The following is a 6,000-nucleotide window of genomic DNA, read 5'->3' as shown; positions in this document are numbered from 1 at the left end:
TAAAATTAAATTTTAAAAGCCAATATATAGAATTTAAAAGACATTTTTGACCATTCATTCGTTTGTTCGTGCGTTCGTCTGTCTGTTTGCCTAACTATATTTGTCATTCAAAATCTTGGGTACGTCAGTAAGGTTTTGTTTTTTCAAAAACAAAACAACACTTTATTTTGATGGTCCACTTTAGAAATTCTACTAACATTAAGTAACTTTGCAACTACATGTCAACTAGCAGTCATTAGAGTATTAGTAGACTGTCTGCTAACACTTTGTTTTGATGGGTCCACAACATACAACATACTGATTATGAGAAACATTTCAAGTGTTGCAGTTCTACTCGACCTGCTCCAAACGGGATTCGAACTGCGGTCTCTGGCATGGGAGGCGGGCGCTCTAACAAAGAGGCTAAAGGCCATGGCCTCTTGTGTCTGTCGCTAGAGCAGCACTCGAGATCGGGGAGTGAGGTTTTACCTGCACAGCACTTACTCGCTGGCCTCTGCTACACTCACCCCCCTATACCTCACTCCCATCCGGGTCACGGCACCAATGTTGCAGTCCTACTCACCCCGCTCCGAGCAGGATTCAAACCACAGTCTCAGGCGTGGGAGGCAGGTGCTCTAACGAGGAGGCACTTACCCACTGACCTCTTCTACACTCACCCCCCTAAACCTCACTCCCATCCGGGTCACGGCACCAATGTTGCGGTCCTACTCGCCTCTAGCGACAGGCGATGTGTTTCATACTTTTCTGGACCTTGACAGTGTTAATTACTTGTTAGTCAATGGGACAATCACAAACCTCCCGGTTTTCATAAAAAAAATCTTAAATTGTGTTCCGAAGATGAACGAAGCTTTTACGGGTTTGGAACGACATGGGGGTAAGTGATTAATGACAAAATTGTCATTTTGGGGTGGAGTATGCATTTAACATTAATGAAATATTTAACATGACCTAATAATAATGTTGATAAAAAAGCAATTTTAATGTAGGTTAATTATTAACAAACGTGAATTAACAAATGTATTCATAAATGAACAATAGTATTTATAAATGAACATTAACCTTGAATACATGTTGTACAAATTGTTGTTCATTGTTAGCTCATGATATCTAATGCATTAACTAATATGAATGAATTGGCAATTATTGAAAAGTGTTACCAAAAATGTATCCATTTATGTATCTATTTATAGATACTTTTGCTAGACTTTTGCATCAAGATCATATTTATGTCAAATGCTCTCAGATGCTTTTACTTGAAACAATTCTAAACCATACTCTCATTGTTAGGCAGCACATGCACTGATATTTGATTGAGTCAACAATGTATGAGTCAACAAATATACAAACTCAAAGGTGGACAAACATGAACAGATATATTGTAAGTGCAGTTTACAAGGGGGAAAAAGGCAATTTAGTGCTACAGTGAGTAATAAGTATACAGCCTACAGCCCAGGAGAATTGCACTAAAATTGAGAGTTTCACTAGTTACATATAATTTACATAATTGCACTTGATGTGCTTTGTAAGTGTTCAGCCGATGGTGCTGAGGAGGCAGATGGCCGCTTTCTTTTCTACTCTCTCAGCCTTCTGATACTGTGCTTTTAAATGCATCTGAGTGAATTTACATTGATCGGCCGGTGCACACAGTCCCGGAATTATATCTAATGTAATGTTTACTATAACAAAATCAGCTTTTTTTAAAATCAGAATTCACAGTTATGTTTGCATGCAGAAACATGCTTTTTGTCCAGCAGCTTGTGTGAACTGATAAAGCCTTGCTAGCTATGCTGAAAATTGAAAAGGTATTTTAACATCGAAAAAATTGCCCCCATCACCTTTAATCAGCTTCATAGGGTTTGAGATTTGCACCCAGCAACAACAAGGTGGTGTTATTAAGAGTGGAACAACAGGATGTCTGGAAATAAATATTAAAACAATTCGAGCTCCCCCCCGTGACATTAGCACACTGCTTTAACAGCAGGTTGTTTCACTGGTTCAACCTCGCTGTGTGCGAGAGGCTTGAGGCCTTGGCTTTCACAGAGGGTGTTCCCATCAGCCCGCTGTCTTCTTAAGCCCTGCTGAAGTTCAGCGTCTTACAGGCCCTTATCATGTATCACAGGGGCTAAAGTGCTAAAGACCCTCCTGATAAAGATTATAGGAAGTGTGCTATTCCTAAAAAAAGGTTTGTGTTTGCAGCTATATTGAAAAGTTGCACTTTTTTGACCTTGAAGAAATTTTTCACTTGTGTTGGTTCAGAAGACTTAGAGAAGAATTCTTTAATACTTTTATAGCAATGTTTTTTTGTGTGTTTTGGAGTTCGACAGTTGGTCACCATCAATTTTTTGATTTCTGGAAAAGAGCAGCCTGGACAATCTGCTAAATTTCTCATCAGAAAAATCAGACAATGCTTGAGCGACATGAGCAGGGTCTTAAAATGCCTTATTAAAAAGTTTTATATTAAAGTATTACATAAAAAAATCTGAAATCTAAGCCGAAAGTTTAAAATTATTGCAATAAATGTTACGTTAAATGTTTACTACAATTTTTTTTTATTTCTTTCTCAGTATATTTGTCTTATTTTGCAGCTATCCAAATATCTAAACATCCTTAAATGAATATAAACCTACATTTATTTGAGATGAAAAATAAAGAAATTAATTCTTGACTTTGCAAGAAATTACTTTCTATAAACTTTTTTTTTTTCCCTTTGATTTAAGTTGATTTTTCAGATCTGTTCTTGTTTTAATCATAAACTCCATTTGATACATTTATCGGAAAACAAGACTTTGATTTAACTTGATTTAAGATATTTTAGACATTTGCACAAGAATCAAGCAATGATAGCAAAAATAATTACCAAAAATGTAATAAAGATATGTTGGAAATTGTATTTTCAAGTGTTGCTATAATTTGTGCTTCCTGGACACTTAGAGAACATATTGACCAATTGTGTTCCTTTAATTTATTCCTTACATATTCTTTACTTGGTCTTAAAAGGGTCTTTAAAAAAAAATCTTAAATTCACCATCATAAAACCTGAACAAACCCTGATGAGAGTGAGTAAAAGATGACCAAATTATAATAAATAACTATTGTTTTAATGGGACCAGATGCATTCTGTGATTTTCAAAAACCTTTTAGATGAAGTTAATTTACATTCTGTCTGTTGGCTGGTTTTAGAGGGGTTTTGGACAGGTTTTTTACTGGTCAGAGTGGAATATTAGCAGGTAAACAGCTGGCTAGGAGACCATATGAAACCAGTTAAGACCAGTAAACCAACCAGCTTTGTCAGTTTATTTTATTTATTTATTTATTTATTTTTGGCAGAGCGACTACATTGCTTTTATCTTTCATTTTTCAGATTTTCACAGTTTAATATTTCATTACAATGGATAATTTTTTTTCTTCTTTTAATACTCTGTCTTTTGAATTCTTGAGTCTTTTATGTGTTTTCTCATTCAGTATTCAGACCTGGTTTTGTCCGGTTTTCCTCTGGTGGTGTGACCAGCATAAAGTTCAGCAAAAGTTTCGTGTCTCGAGACGCAAGGCCTCCCGTCCCACCTGTCACTAGGGGAGGAAATTAACATGTCCAGGTTGCTGGTATTTATAGGTATGTGAAAGACTTAAATACTTTATTTTGACCCAGAATTCGACCACACTAAAGTTTTCTCCTTTCTTAATGATACGCTGCTAGTGACATTTACATAATAAGTACCTTTTGGACTCAAATTGTGCTTCCACCCAGCAAATTGTGCCTTTTTTAGTTACACTTTATTATTTATGGACTATTACCAGCAGCCAAATCACCCTGCAGCCCAAGACTGGTTACCCACTGAAGCTAAGCAGAGTTGAGCCTGGTCAGTACCTGGATGGGAGACCTCATGAGAAAACTAGGTTGCTGTTGGAAGAGGTGTTAGTGAGGCCAGCAGGGGGTGGTCACCCTGCAGTCTGTGTGGGTCCTAACGCCCCAGTGTAGTGACGGGGACACTATACTGTAAAAAGCACCGTCCTTCGGATGAGACGTTAAACCGAGGTCCTGACTCTCTGTGGTCATTAAAAATTCCAGGATGTCCTTCGAAAAAGAGTAGGGGTGTAACCCCGGCATTCTGGCCAAATTTCCCCATTGGCCTCTGACCATCATGGCCTCCTAATCATCCCCATACACTGATTGGCTGCATCACTCTATCTCCTCTCCGCTAGTAAGCTGGTGTGTGGTGGGCGTTCTGGCGCAATATGGCTGCCGTCGCATCATCCAGGTGGATGCTGCACATTGGTGGTGGTTGAGGAGGACCCCCCCCCCCCTTCTATGTAAAGCGCTTTGTGTACACATGCAGAAAAGCACTATATAAATGTAACAAATTAATTATTAACAGTGATAAAAATATGAGCGATTTGATCAAAGTAGAGATGTGTTTTTCAGTTGATAATGGCTCAGTTGATGACTTGTTTTTGTTGCTGATATGGCTCTGACGTAAGAAAGCTTTAACAGATGACAGGTGTTTGACAGTTCAAGGCTTGTTGGTTGACTGACAGAAGGATTCAATGGTTCGCCATGTTATTGTAACCATTACAAAGAACAATAATGTTTTGTTGACAGTGTTTCTGAACAAATAGTCCAAATTAAGATATCTAATTATTGGATACATCAACAACAAAATTATTATATATGTCATTTCAATAATTATTATGACATTCATTACAGTAATTAACAATATAAAAATAATATTGTTTTGTTGACAGCATTACTGAACAAATAATACAACTATATCCTTTTTACTCATACATATGAATAATAATAATATTAATAATGTTGTTTTCTGGTATTAACACCAACAATAATACATCTCATATTGTTATTATTATTATTGTTGTTAATAATTTATCAAAATCATTATCATTAGTATTAGTTATCATTACTAATACTACTACTAATATAATTGTAATAATTATAATAGTAATAATAGTAGTAGTAATAATTCATATAATAAAATAATAATAATAATGATTATTATTATTCTTGTTATTGTTGTATCTAAAGATTTGTTATCATAATTAACTATAACAACAACAACAACAGTAACAATAATAAAACAATTATTATTGTAATTATGACAACAATAACAACAACAACAACAACGATGATTAATATTCTTGTTATTGTTGTATCTAAAGATTTGTTATCATAATTAACACCAACAATAACATAATAATAAAACAATTATTATTATTACTATTACAACAACAACAATAATTTTGCTGTTGTTTTCTGGTAATATCACCAAACATATCATATTGTTATTATTATTATTATTATTATTTATTATTATAGTTGTTGTTTATAAAAACAGCACTGGCCCCCTGTGAATATGTTCTTTGAACCTTGGCCGCAGAAGGAAAACAGCAATTATCATTCTGTGTAAGTTTACTTGTTGACCACACTGTGGCTAAAAACGACCTTGAGGACAATCAAAGTGCAAGTGCCCCTTGAACACAGTGAACTGTGGTGAAAGCTCTTGCCTCTGTCCCCCTTTATGTGTTATGATACAAACGCACATTCATCAACACTTGTCACAACAATGTTAATTTCTCCTTGTTTTCCTTATTTGAAAATCTGAGGCCTGATAAACATCAGATTTTATAGACACTTTTTTGAATTTCACGTTGTGGAGTAAAACGGCAGTATATTCTGTTTTAATAGAAAATACATCACATTATAGAAATAAATTGAGTGATCTTGACTTCAAAACTATAACTTCTTTGAGTTTTAAAGAACTCTTTTTTTTTTTTTTTGCTTAAAGTGTTTGTTTTCATAGAAAAAAATGACAAATGATAGTATATTTGTTTAATCTCATATCACCTGGACACACACAGTCTGGCCTGCTATCATAGGAAGTGGGTGAAAGGCTGTACAGTAATCCTCTATAGCAGATACAGAAACACTCTTAGCTGCTTAACACATGTAGTAAACGAGAGGAAGTTCAGCAGGGGACGAGCCATGTG

Source organism: Barbus barbus, assembly GCF_936440315.1.
Source record: "Barbus barbus genome assembly, chromosome: 41".
NCBI lineage: Eukaryota > Metazoa > Chordata > Actinopteri > Cypriniformes > Cyprinidae > Barbus > Barbus barbus.
Note: the sequence above shows the minus strand (reverse complement) of the source record.